Genomic DNA, 14,764 nt, shown 5'->3' on the forward strand with positions numbered 1-14,764 from the left:
AGGTCCCTAGCCCGAATAATGAATATTTGTTAAAATTTGTTAAACTGAAAATCTAAGGATTTAAAGAAATTAAAAAATGTTGGATCATGTTGGTATCGGGCTCGTATGTTGGTTTCAGAGCCTAGTACTAGTCAAATATAACATTTAAGTTATGCCTGTGAAATTTGGTGAGAAACGGGACTGATTTGACGTGATTCGGACGTCCGGTTGAAAAATAGGAATTTTAAATGTTCTTAAGGATTTCATGTGTTTTGGTGTTAAATCCCTAGTTTTAGATTTCGGCGATTTGATCGCACAAACAAGTTTGTATGATGTTGTTAGACTTGTGTGAGTATTTATTCTTGAGCCCCGAGGGCTCGGATGAGTTTCGGATGTGGGTTGGGAGTGAAAACACTCCAGTTTTTCTAGTGTTTCTGGGCAGTGTTGCAGGTCTCGCATTTGCGAGGAATTGTTCGCATTTGCGATGACCGTATTTGCGAGGAAAGCTTCACAATTGCGAAGAAGCTTGAGCTGGGCAGTTGTCGCATTTGCGACATGGGAACCCAGCAGGGTCCGCATTTGTGACCCTTTTGTTTAATTTGCAACCCTTGCAGAGGGATGCCCAGGTTTGCATATGCGATGGTTTTGTCGCAATTGCGACCTTCGCATTTGTGAACCTGATGTCGCAAATACAACATCAGAGACCTAGACACCGCTTTTAAAAATGGGACTTAGGCCATTTATTTCATTTCATTTCATTTCTACACTTGGGCGATTTGGAGCTTCCAAAGAGGGGATTTCAAACTAGCATTGTGAGGTAAGTTAATTCCACTTAATGTGAGTTTAATACTAGGGTTTTGGGTATATTAACACATAAAAATTAGTGAAAATCATGGGATTAGTGTAAAAAAGATCTAACCACGAAATTTGTTATGGAATGGAGTAAATATTACATATTCTTGATCCTTAGATTATGGATAACAACTTTCTTCAAAAATTTTCGAAATACGGGCACATGAGCCCGGGGGTGAATTTTAGGGACTTTACATTTAGGGTTGGTAAATTACTCTAATAGCTAGAATATGAACTCTTGAGCTTGTATTGACTAGTTCTTACCCCGTTTGATTAGTTTGGATCGTTCGGCTCTGAATTGAGGGTTTTGAGCATGTTCTTGAGTTTGGAAGTAAGCTTTGGAGAAAGGTGAGTCTCCTTTCTAACCTCGTAAGAGGGAAATAAATCCCTAGGTGAAATAAATAAATGCTTGTAACTATATGTGGGGGTTACGTATGTACGTGGTGACAAGATTCTGTGCGTAGCTACTATTATGGTAATTGTCCGAGTAGTTTAGGGCTCGTCATGCTATACATGAAAATGCCTACGTTTTTGCTTGCCGTCATGATAGTAATTGAAAGTAATTATTAACGAATATACACACTTACTTGAGAATTTGTATGAATTTATTTGACTATAAATGAGCAATCCGTGCTTACTTGATAAAAATTGCTATTTGTGGATCGGGCCGATCGCCTCGATAGAAATAAATGTATCTATTGTTCAAGCCATTCAACTCTCTGGCAGTGCACAATTTAATACTATGTTGGACCGGGACGTAGGACCTCGGCATAATATGCGCATGTTATTTATGTGGAATTTATCCATAATTTACTTTATTTAAATGCTTTGAAATGCAAATTATTATATGACATGATTTAAATTGATATATTATTTTCTCCTTGGTTCTGAGACTGTTATCATATTCATGCTATCCATACTTAGCGAAATCCATAAATATTATTGATATTGACCTTAGTAAGTGTCAAGTCGACCCCTCATCACTACTTCTTCGAGGTTAGACTAGATACTTGCTGGGTACATGTTGTTTATGTACTCATACTACGCTTCTGTACTTAACTGTAAAGGATCTGAGGCAGGTGAATCTTGCTATCCAGTCGGCGTGCACCCCTGATACTTGATCGGGAAATTTTACATGGAAAATTCCTAGCTCAACGGGATTAAAAACCACGACCTACCCTTGTAGGATTTCAACTTCACTACTAAGAAACTTTTAGATTACAACCTATGCAACCTAGGAATTAAACTCTTAATCCTTCACTAACGTGTAGTGCTCTATTATAAGCCACTTTGCAATTACTCTATTACACAGACTTTGCAACTTGACTAACTCTAGCCATGACTTAAACACACAAGTTTAAGATTTACAACAGTTTCCTATAGTATGCTTCTTAAACAAGCTAGATAGGAATTTCAACTTAAGAACTATTACAAAGTTATAACTCAACTAAGGACATACAATAATCCTATGTGGGAACTGGTCCATAGTTGTTTTATTGTTTGTTCTTGAAGCACTTGACACTTGTGATGGTTCAATGTTAAACCCTTCTTCAACGACTTGATTTTTGGATTCTATTGTTGCAGTAGTGGGACCAGGTTCTTTGCTGGAATCAATAATCTTTCTCCATCTTGATTAGTATTTTTGTTCCTTCTTGAGAAGATCACATCAGAAGGATACCTTCATCTCTTTTTAGCATCCAATTCTTCAAGGCATATCCCTGCCATTGGCGAGAACATAACCGTTGGATCCAGACATTGTCAAATAAGTCAGCACCTTTGGTCAAGATGTTTGCAATCCCTCTATCAAGTAATCTTGAGCGCGCCAAAACTTCAAGAGTCATGTTCTTCTTTTCCACAGCTCCATTTCTACGACATTCTTGGAGCTGAGAGGTTGAATAATTCTTCATTGAATACAACATTCATCCACTATGGCATTATCCAAACCTGTTCCATGATCTGATCTGATGCAAGCCACGTTTGCTTCTATCTGTACCTAGATCTTCTTGACAAAAGCCACAATTACTTGAAAACTCTCATCCTTCATTCTAAAGAGCAGAGTCCAAGTGGACTTGAGGTGTTGACTGCCCCATTTTGGGATTAAATAGAGACCTGGCATACTTTATTTTTGCACATGCATTGCACACTTTGTATTCCTTGATACTACACTAGGTCAGATCACGAACCAAGTCCTTCTGGGCCAGTTTATTTAGTGATGAAATGCCTGCATATCCCGGCCTTCTATCCTATAGTTTAGCATTATTTTTAACAACTCTCATCCAACTTATATCACCACTTTATAGAGGCTTAAAACCAGCGGCATAAGAATTCTTGTATCTTTTGGCTACATCATCACATTACCTGTCATAGATTTTGAGATTATGCACATCCTAGACAAGAATTTCACTTTATTTCCCTTGACACGTATCTTCAGACTCCTAAGTGTACCCGTTTTTTCTATTTTCAAAAGGATACACTCTCTCTTTGCAGGGGTTTTAGTGAAGGAAATTGATTGTATTTTCATTTATGTGCTTTGAGAGGATGCTGTCCACATACCATTGTTGGCTGCTCACTTTCATTGCTCCCTGCACAAGGAAATCAAGGCTTTGATTTAGGAACCCAAACGAATTTGGGTCCCTTGGTAAGAGAGAAAGGATGAGTGAGTGATCTCTTAGTCCAAGCAGGCAAAATGCATTACTTATTTGATGGACCAGGTCCTCTAGCAGTGGTTACTCTCTCAGCAAGGACTTTATTTTTCTGATAAGACTGAACCCTGTCCATGCAGTTTTCCTTGAGGTGCCCATTGTTACAACAGTGGGTACATAGCCAGTTGTCGGTTATAGTAACGTAGTTACTGTAAGGGTTGTAGGGAATAGTTTTCCTTTGAAACCCAATCCCCTACCTGTTTCCCCACTATTGGTGTACATGGCAGTGATAGCATCAGAGGACCAGGTCCACATAAGCGATTTTTCAAGGTCACTCTTTACCTTCCCTAGTTCTCCCAGAAGCTGTTTGTTTTTCTCAAGCTCATTACACAGACTAGTCTTCACCAAATTCAACTCATTTTCAAGATTAATGTGCGCCTCACTTGTAACTTCCTTTCCTTTTTCAGAGTTTCTAGGCTTATTTACCATTTTAACTTCCTCAATTGTTCTTTCAAGTCTACTACCACCACTACTAGGTCATATCTTTCTTGCTCAATGATAGCAACTCTCTCATCCAAGGTTTCTTTTTCTTTACTTGTACACTCAATGGTTTCTTTTAAGTCCACCACAACAACTATTAGATCATCTCTTTCATGTTCTATGATAGCAATTTTCTCTTCTAAGGCATTCTTTTCTTTTCAGGTTCTCTATTATTTCTTTCAAATCAACTATAACGACTACTAAGTCATCTCTGGTTTGTTCAGCTTCCCCTAGTTCCATAGTTAATGCATCTTTATCATTGATGAGACTATGGTATGCATTAATTAGCAAATTTGCTAATGACATGAGCTTTTTAGGAGAGTAAGATTTCGGATTTCTCTTAACATCCAGAAAGTTTACCTCATCACCGTCGTCATCTTCATCATCATCAGTTGAGACATTAGAGCAAAGATTGAATCATACTCAGTTGTTTCATTTTCCACTGTCATCATTGAACTACCACCATGATCGTCTTCTTCTTCAGATTCGCTGGAGGAATCCCCATGTAGCAAGAGCTTTCTTTACAACATTATCAACATCATTCTTCCTCTTGAAGCATTTGTCAAGAAATGGGTTCCTCTTAGCTGCTTTGTCAAAGTTGTTATTGTATGTATCTTGCTTTAGGATGAGGCAATCCTTGATGAAGTGTCTTGGCTTGCCAAATTTATGACAGAGATCATAATTTCTTAGCTTGCTAGAGCTTCCCCTTTTTGGAATGCCTCCATTCCTGTGAACCATCTTCTGAAATATTTTTGTCAAGTAGGCCATGTCCCTGTCTTCACCACCTGAGTCATTATTGTCCGTCTTCAGGACCACGTTCTTCTCCCTATTGGGCTCTCTTCTTTCATTGTCCTTCTTCTTCTTCATTTCATAAGTTTTCATGTTTCCAACAAGTTCATCCATGGTCAGTGTCTGCAAGTCCTTAGCCTCTGTAATGGCGTTAACTTTGCTTTCCCAAGAACTGTGCAGTACATTAAGCATTTTTCTGACAAACTTGTTTCTCGGAATACTCTCACGAGGTGAATTGAGTATGCATATCATGGATGGATTCATCATCTTTCATTCTGAAGAGCTTATATTTTGTTGTGATCATATCAATCTTGGATTGCTTCACCTAAGTTGTTCCCTCATGAGCTGTCTGAAGAGCCTCCCATATCTCTTTTGCTGATTGAGAAGCTGATACCCTGTTATATTCATCAGGGCCAATGCCACACACAAGAATTTTCTTTGCACAAAAATTCTTTTCTATAGCTTTTCTATCAGCATCATTGAATTCCTTCCTTGTCTTAGGAATTGCTACAGCTGGTTCTCCAAGGTTCTTTGTAGGGACAAAAGGTCCGTCATATATTACATCCCATAACTCAGAATCTTCAGCCATGATGAAGTTGTGCATCCTAGTTTTCCACCATGCATAGTATTGACCATTGAACCTTTGAGGTCTGTAAGTAAACTGGCGTTCTTCGAAGTTTGGAGGAACAGCCATAAGGATCCTTTTTAGGTGTTAACCTTATAGAAAGAACCTACTTTGGTACCAATTGATAGAATATAAGGGTCCACCAAACTATATTAAGAACCACGTTCTCTATCAGATTCAACAGACCATACACACACACGCATGATAGTAAATAAATGACAAGAGGAATTTTACATGGAAAATTCCTAGCTCAACGGGATTAAAAACCACGACCTACCCTTGTAGGATTTCAACTTCACTACTAAGAAACTTTTAGATTACAACCTATGCAACCTAGGAATTAAACTCTTAATCCTTCACTAACGTGTAGTGCTCTATTATAAGCCACTTTGCAATTACTCTATTACACAGACTTTGCAACTTGACTAACTCTAGCCATGACTTAAACACACAAGTTTAAGATTTACAACAGTTTCCTATAGTATGCTTCTTAAACAAGCTAGATAGGAATTTCAACTTAAGAACTATTACAAAGTTATAACTCAACTAAGGACATACAATAACTCTATGTGAAAACTGGTTCGTAGTTGTTTTTTCATTCTTTGTTCTTGAAGCACTTGACACTTGCTTGCTGAATGGTCGCGTGAGCTTGAATTTCAGCTTCAAGTGTTGTGTTTTATCTCCCTTGAATGTATATATAAATGAGTGACATCACTTATAATGATGTAAGCAAAGTAGGTAAAAAGTCTTCCCTGGAAAGTTGACTGCAACACTATTCATGCACTGTAGCGTGTGCAGGCAGCAACTTTCCAGCTGGAGAACTGATTTCGTACAGTCTCCTCGGGAACTGGTAGGGACCTGTTCCTTCCACTCTGAGGAGTTGAATCATATCTCATGCTGGATCCTCACCTGAAACTTGTGATCTTAAGTGCTTGTAAATATGTAACAGGTTCCTTATCTAGTTCTGGATAGTAAGTTTGTTAGATCATCAAAATATAAAGTAAAGTACTTGTAACCAATCAGCCTAAATTGTGGTTTTCTTGCTGTAACCGTTATTTCTGTAAGTCGAGCTGCATATTTACTTTGGGACTGCGGAACGGTATTTTGAGAGATCCCCCAGTACTGCATATTTACTTTGGGACTACGGAACAGTATTCTGGGAGATCCCCATGTGTTGCATATTTACTTTGGGACTAGGGAACGGTATTCCGGGAGAATCCCCAGCACTGCATATTTAATTTGGGACTACGAAACGGTATTCTGGGAGATCCCCCTGAACATTTATGTTTGGTACAATGGGACGGTATCCTAGGAGATACCGTGTTGTTATCATTGTGCTTTGAGCTGTTGTCTTTCATTGGTTCTATACTTGTCAGATTTACGTATTTATTTTTACTGTGATATTTCATTTTGTCTTATTTAATTATATTTATATCATTAGGGCCCTGGCCTGATCTCATCAATACTCGACTAAGGATAGGCTTGACACTTACTGGGTACCGTTGTGGTATGCCCATGCCCTTCCCTGCATATATTTTTCATGCGCAGATCTAGGTACCTCCTATCAGCCTTTAGTTTAGTTGTGATATTTCTACTTCAGGAGACTTAAGGTACATCTGCCCGCATCCGCAGACCTCGGAGTCCCATTTTATCCACTTATGTTAACTTTTCCTTTGTTTTCTTCACATTGATGTATAGAGTAGTTAGAATTTCTTAGAAACTTGTGACTTACGATATTTCGGGTTTTGGGAAAGTGATTATTGTACATGTCGAGTGTCACCTTTTCAGCTTATTAAAGATACCTGTTAGCTGTTGTCTTTTATGTTTTTATTTTATTTTTAGAATTATTAGGCTTACCTAGTCGTAGAGACTAGGTGCCGTCACGATAGTTTATGGAGGGGTAACTTGGGTCATGACAAGTTGGTATCAGAGCTCTAGGTTCATAGGAGTCGTGAGTCACAAGCTGATTTATTAGAGTCTCGCGGATCGATACGGAGACGTTTGTACTTATATTCGGGAGGCTAAAATTCTAAACTTCTATATTCTATTCTCACATATGGTGAGGACACGTGTTATCGGAGATGGCCAAGCACCTGCGCCCCCCTGTTAGAGCCGTCAGAGGCCGAGGCTGGGGAAAAGGCTGAGGACGCCCACATGGTGCAGCCATAGTAACCGAGCGAGCTCCTATAGAGTAGTCACCAATAGCTCCAAACGAAGCACATGCACCTGATACGCCTACTACTACTCCAGCTCTTTAGGAGACCCTTGCACAGTTCATGAGCATGTACAATACTCTAGATCATGCAGGACTAATTCCCCTTGTTGCAGCAACATCTCAGGCCAAGGAAGGAGCATAGACTCCCGCCACTCACACCCAGAGCAGCGAGTCCAGGTTGATCAGATTCTAGAGGTTATACCAGTACCACCTGTAGCCCTAGTTCAGCTCGAGAGTAGGACATCAGCTTCAGAGGAGGAGGAGCTTAGGCTCAAGAGGTATAAGAAGTACCACCCTCCTACATTCAGTGGTCTAGCATTAGAGGATGCTCAGGGATTTCTGGTGGAGTTCCACCATATCCTCCACAGTATGGATATTGCTGAGTTGAGTGGGGTTTCTTTCACTGCCTTTCAGCTTCAAGGAGCACCCTATTAATAGTAGCGTACTTATGAGTTGGAAAGTTTGGCTGAGGTAGCTTCCCTTACATGGACTCAGTTCTTGGACATGTTTTTGAGATAGTGTGTTCCTCAGAGCCTCAGGGATGCATGGCGTGTGGATTTTGAGCAGTTTTGCCAGGGTGCTATGACTTTTTCAAAGTATGCAGTCTGTTTCAATGACTTGGCTAGACATGTACCAACCTTGGTTTCTACAGTTCGAGAGAGGGTTCGCCGGTTTATTGAGGGACTCATTCCCAGTATCAGGACTAGTATGGCCCGGGAGTTGGAGATGGATATCCCGTATCAGCAGGTGGTGAGTACTGCTAGGAGAGTGGATGACATGTTTTCTCAGGATAGGGAGGAGAGAGAGGCCAAGAGGTCTCGAGAGTTGGGCCATTATTCTGGTGCCCGTGCCCCAGCTGGAGTTCATCATGGTAGGGGTTATGTGAGTCACCCCATTAATTTAGCTCTTCCAACCTCCAGTGGTATTCCAGCTCCTTCTAAACCTTAGGAGCCTTATTATGCACCCCCAATATCTAGTATGCCTCCTACACGGGGTGTTATCAACGTTCAGTCTAGCATACCTAGACCGAGCCATCCATAGCTGTCATGCCCACCTAGAGCTTGTTTTGAGTGTGGCGACACTCCCATCAGGTGAGGGATTGCCCCAGACTTAGGAAAGGTGCACCTCTACAGGCTTCTCAGCCATAGCATGCTCCACAGGGTTCTCAAGCCATGATTCCAGCACTAGCTGCCACCCCACCTGTCCAACTAGCTTCAGATAGAGGTCGGGGAGGTAGAGGTCGCCCTAGAGGGGGAGGCCAGGATAGATACTATGCTCTTCCGTCTTGTATAGAGGTTGTTACTTCTGATTTTGTCATTACAGGTATTATTCCAATCTGTCATAGAGATGCATCGGTTCTATTTGATCCAGGCTCCAGTTATTCCTATGTGTCCTCTTAATTTTCCCTGCATTTGGGCGTATCTCAGGATTCTTTGAGTTCCCCTGTTTATGTGTCTACTCGTATACGAGATTCTTTTATTGTGGACTGCATTTATCGGTCGTGTTTGATTACTCTTAGTGGTTTTGAAACAAGAGTTGATTTATTATTGCTCGGCATTGTAGATTTTGATGTTATCTTGGGCATGGACTAGTTGTCGCCCCATTATGCTATTCTTGATTCTCACATCAAGACCATGATGTTGGCTACTCTAGGTTTACCGCGATTAGAATGGAGGGGTACCTTAGATTATAGTCCCACCAAAGTTATTTCATTTCTTGAAGCTCTACGAATCATTGAGAAAAGGTGTGACGCGTATCTAGCTTATGTAAGAGATGTCAGTATTGATACGCCTACAGTTGAGTAAGTTCCAGAAGTGAGGGATTTCCCTGATGGTTTATAGCTGATCTTCCGGGCATGTTGCCCCACAGAGATATTGATTTTGGCATTGATTTGTTGTCGGGTACTCAGCCTATCTCTATTCGTCCTTATCGTATGGCCCCTCCTGAGTTGAAAAAGGTTGAAGGAACAATTGTAGGAATTTCTTGATAAGGGCTTCATTCAGCCGAGTGTGTCACCTTGGGGTGTTCATTTCTTATTTGTAATGAAAAATGATTGTTCTATGAATATGTGCATTGATTACTGCCAGTTGAACAAAGTTACAGTGAAGAACTGGTATCCTTTTCCTCGTATTGATGGCCTATTTGATCAGTTACAGGGTGCTTGAGTGTTTTTCAAGATTAATTTACGTTCAGGTTATCATTAGTTGAAGATTCGGGAACCAGATATCCCGAAGACTTCTTTCAGGACTCAGTATGGTCGAGTTCCTTGTGATGTCGTTTGGGCTGACCAACTCCCTAGTAGTATTTAGCATTTGATGCGCAATGTATTTCGGCCTTATCTTGATACATTCGTCATTGACCTTATTGACAACATTCTAGTGTACTCCCGGAGTTGGGAAGATCATGAGCAGCATCTGAGGATTGATCTTCAGACCTTGAGAGAGAAGAAATTATATGCAAGTTCTCAAAATGTGAGTTCTGGTTGGATTTAGTGGCATTTTTGGGTCACGTGGTGTCGAGTGAAGGGATCAAGATAGATCTGAAGAAAGTGAAAGCGGTGTAGAGTTGGCCCAGGCCGTCCTCAGCTACAGAGATCTAGAACTTTCTTGGTTTGGCAGGCTATTACCATCGATTTGTTGAGGGATTCTCATCTATTGCAACACCTATGACCAGCCTGACCCAGAAGGGTGTTCCATTCAGGTGGACTAAAGAGTGTGAAGAGAGCTTTCAAAAGATCAAGACAACTTTGGCTACAACCCCAGTATTGATATTACCTACATGTTCGGGGTCTTATATAGTCTGTTGTGATGCATCACGAATTGTCCTTGGTCAGGTGTTGATACTGGACCGTAGGGTGATTACCTATGCATCCAGACAGCTAAAGGTGCATGAAAAGAACTGTCATATCCACGACCTTGAGATACTAGCTATTGTTCATGCCTTGAAGATTTAGAGGCATTATTTGTATGGTGTCCCTTGTGAGATCTACACTAATCACCGGAGGTTGCAGCATATATTCAAGCAGAAGGACCTTAATTCGCAATAGAGGAGGTGGTTAGAGCTGCTTAAGGATTATGATATCACTATTTTGTACCACCCTAGGAAGGCGAATATGGTGGCCGATGCTTTGATTCGCCGGTCAGAGTGTTTGGGGAGTTTATCATATCTACCAATCGCAGAGAGGTCTATGGCGTTAAATGTTCAGGCCTTAGCCAGCTAGTTTGTGAGATTGGATATTTCTAAGCCGAGTCGAGTGTTGGCTTGTGTGGTCGTCTTCCATTTATGATCGTATTAGGGAGAATCACTATGATGACCTCCATCTTCTTGTTCTGAAGGATATGGTCCAACACGGTGATGCCAAATAGGTCACTATTAGGGATGATGGTGCTTTGAGGATGCAGGGCAGGGTATGTGATCCTAATGTGGACGGTTTGCGTGAGTTGATTCTTCAAAAGGCTGTTCGTTTTGAGAGTTACAGCCCCGATCCCCTATTAACTGCTTCCCCGTATGTTTTTCTGCTATTGTGACTTGCCTAGAGGTTTCGTTTTGGTTTTTGGAGTGTTTTAGTACACTTAGTCCCTAAATGGACACTTAAGTTTTAAAATTTGGACCGTTGTTGGAAATGTATGAAGATGAAGTCGGAGTGGAGTTCCGTGGATTTCGTTAGCTCCGTTGGGTGATTTTGCACTTAGGGGTGTGTCTGGATTGTGTTTTGGAGGTTCGTAGCTCATTTAGGCTTGAAATGGCGAAAGTCGAATTTCTGCAATTTTGGAATGGTAGTGGAATTTTTTATATCGGGGTCAGAATCTGATTCTGGAAGTTGGATTAGGTCCGTAGTGTTGAATATGACTTGTGTACAAAATTTGGGGTCAATTGGACGCGGCTTGGTTGGTTTCGGCATCGGTTGTAGAATTTTGAAGTTTCAAGTTCTTAAAGTTTAGATTGGAGGTGTGATTCGTTATTTTAGCATTGTTTGATGTGATTTGAGGACTCGACTAAGTTCGTATGGTGTTTTAGGATTGGTTGGTATGTTTGGTTGAGGTCCCGGGTGCATTTCGGGTGGTTAACGGATCATTTTGGACTTTGGAACGATAGCAGATTTTCTGGTATTTTTGTTGCAGAGATTTTTTCTTCATGTTCGCGAGGGGAGATCGCGTTCGCGACGGTGTGGCCAGGGAAAGCATCCGCGCGTTCGCGAAGAGGAAAGATGGAACCACTGGACCTCAGGAAATTGTTCTACGCATTCGCGTAGATGAGATCATGTTCGCAAAGGTTCTAGCATGTGAAGCTACGCATTCGCGAGAGGGCACTCACGCTTGCGAAAGAGGAAATTTGAGCAGTGGAATTTTGTTCTACGCGAACACGAGGTAGTGGTCGCGTTCCCGAAGAAGGGCGTACTTGGGCAAATTTTAAAGTTCAAAAATGAGGGTTTTGAGTTCATATCACAAAATTGAATTGGAAGCTCGGTAGAAGGTGAAATTTCAAGTGATTTTCAGATGAAGTCATTGGGTAATGATTCCTAACTCCTTTTTGATTATATCCCACTAATCTATGCTTGATTGCATCATTTAATTTCGGATTTGGGGTGAAAAATTGAGAAAATTTGAGAAACGTTTTTAGGCCGAATTTTTGGATTTTGATTGAGATTTTGGTATCGTATTTGAGTAATTTTGTTATGGTTAGACTCGTGAGTGAATGGGTGTTCAATTGTGACTTTTACCAATTTCGAGATGTGGGCCAAGGAGGCTTTTTGGGTGTTTTTCTAATTTCTTGGCTTAGATTTGATTTTGTTACTAGAATAGTTTCGTTTAGCTATATTTATGTTATGTAATTGGTTTTGGCCAGATTTGAGCCATTCGGAATCGGATATTCGTGGAAAGATCATTGTGACAGATTTATTTGAGCTTGGTTCGAGGTAAGTGGCTTGCCTAACCTTGTGTGGAGGAACTCCCCTTAGAAATTTGGTACTATTTGATATATGAGCGCCGTGTACATGAGGTGACGAGTGCGTACACGGGCTAATTGTTTAAAAACTACGTTTCAATTAAGAAAAAATATTTGTTTTCCTTTAATTGAGCTACACTAGCATATGTAATTATCATGTTTAGTTTAGAAAGCATGCCTACGTGTCATAACTGCCTTAACTACCTATCTGAACTCTATGCATCATGTTTTAGTGAAATTTCCTATTTTTCCTTGACTCGGACTTAGCCTAAATTGTGGTTTTCTTGTTGTAACTATTATTTCTGTTGGTTGAGCTGAATATTTACTTTGGGACTACGGAACGGTATTTCGGGAGATCCTTATGTACTGCATATTTACTTTGAGACTACGGAATGGTATTTCGGGAGATCCCCCTGTACTGCATATTTACTTTGTGATTACGGAATGGTATTCCGGAAGATCTCCCAGTACTACATTTTACTTTGGGACTACGAAATGGTATTCCAGGATATCCCCCTGCATATTTACGTTTGGGATTACGGGACGGTATCCTGGGAGATCCCTTGTTGTTATCACTATGTTTTGAGTTGTTGTCTTTCATTGATTCTATACTTGTTAGATTTCTATATTTATTATTACTGTGATATTTCATTCTATCTTTTCAATATATTTATACTAGTAGTGCCCTAACCTGATCTCGTCACTACTCGATCAAGGTTAGGCTTGACACTTACTGGGTACCGTTGTGGTGTACTCATGCCCTTCCCTACACATGTTTTTTGTGAGCAGATCCATGTACCTCCTATTAGCCTCGAGTTTAGTTGCAAGGCTGCTGCTTCAGGAGACTTCAAGGTACATCTGCTCGCGTTCGCAGACCTCTGAGTGCCCTTCTATCTCCTTATGTTAACTTTTATTTGTTTTCTTCCAACATTGATGTATAGAGCAGCTAGAATTTCTTAGAATCTTGTGACTTACGATATTCCGGATTTTGGGAAACTGATTATTGTACATGCCGAGTGGCACCTTTTCTGCTTATTAAAAATACCTATTAGCTGTTGTCTTTTATGCTTTCATTTCATTTCCGCAATTATCAGGCTTACCTTGTCGTAGAGACTAGGTGCCGTCACGATAGTTCACAGAGGGGTAACTTGGGTCATGACACTAATAATAGAACCCACATGAACAACTCACGTGCCAATAATATAATCCGCCCAGTATAGTCCCAGGGCTCCGGTCCAAATATATCGAATAGGAGCATTAAAATAGGCATACGAGTATATGATGAGTAGGATAAGATTCTCATGTTCCTGGACTGGTATAAATGACATGCTAAAGTGTAGGCATGTACAAAGTGTGCCATTGTCGCTCAAATCGGAAATCTTTCATCACCAAGGAATTTATCAAATTCGTTCAGGGATTTTAACCCTTACGCTGCCTTAAACATGACCAAAATAGCTCACGCAATGTTGATGAGAAACATCATAGTTTAAAGCTTAAAAGTCAAATCTAGGCTTGTTATAGCACAAACATTTTCCTAAGCATGAATAGTTGCCCCGGTGCTCGCACATGGGTTCAAACCTCACATATATGCACACTCACAGCGCATAACTATCACAATTAATTAGTGCAACTAGTGCCTCCAATGAGTTTAAATAAAATGCTCACCTCAAACATGTCGAAGTCCCGAAACAATATGCTTCTGAGAACTTCCAGTCTCCAAATTCATAGAACACTGGAATAGTTATAACTGACCCTAACTCCAGCACTCAAATGATTAACGCATTGTTCATGCGTGATCATCCCATGATGGATACTTATATAATTCTTTCAGTGCCACATAGAATAATTTGAATACCAACAGTATATCAACAAGGTGAGTACCGCAACACCAATGAAATATCTGTAAGTCAAGACACAATGTCACTTCTGAAATGCACACCCGTTCTCAAGAAATGCCAAATAATAGTAACATTCATCTAAATATCTGAAACTGGCCATGCTGTCCTAAATTCATGACCTTCCTTTCAAGAGTTAACTACCACCTTGTACATGTAAATCTTAATCCCACACAACATACCACATTTGTCATAATCACATGAAAAGCACAAGAATCGCATTATCAACTCTGAGCCACCATCAAATTATATACCCGATTACTTAGAAATCTTCCATTTTCTC

The sequence above is a fragment of the Nicotiana tabacum genome, chromosome 3 (assembly GCF_000715075.1).
Source record: "Nicotiana tabacum cultivar K326 chromosome 3, ASM71507v2, whole genome shotgun sequence".
NCBI classification, from domain to species: Eukaryota; Viridiplantae; Streptophyta; class Magnoliopsida; order Solanales; family Solanaceae; genus Nicotiana; species Nicotiana tabacum.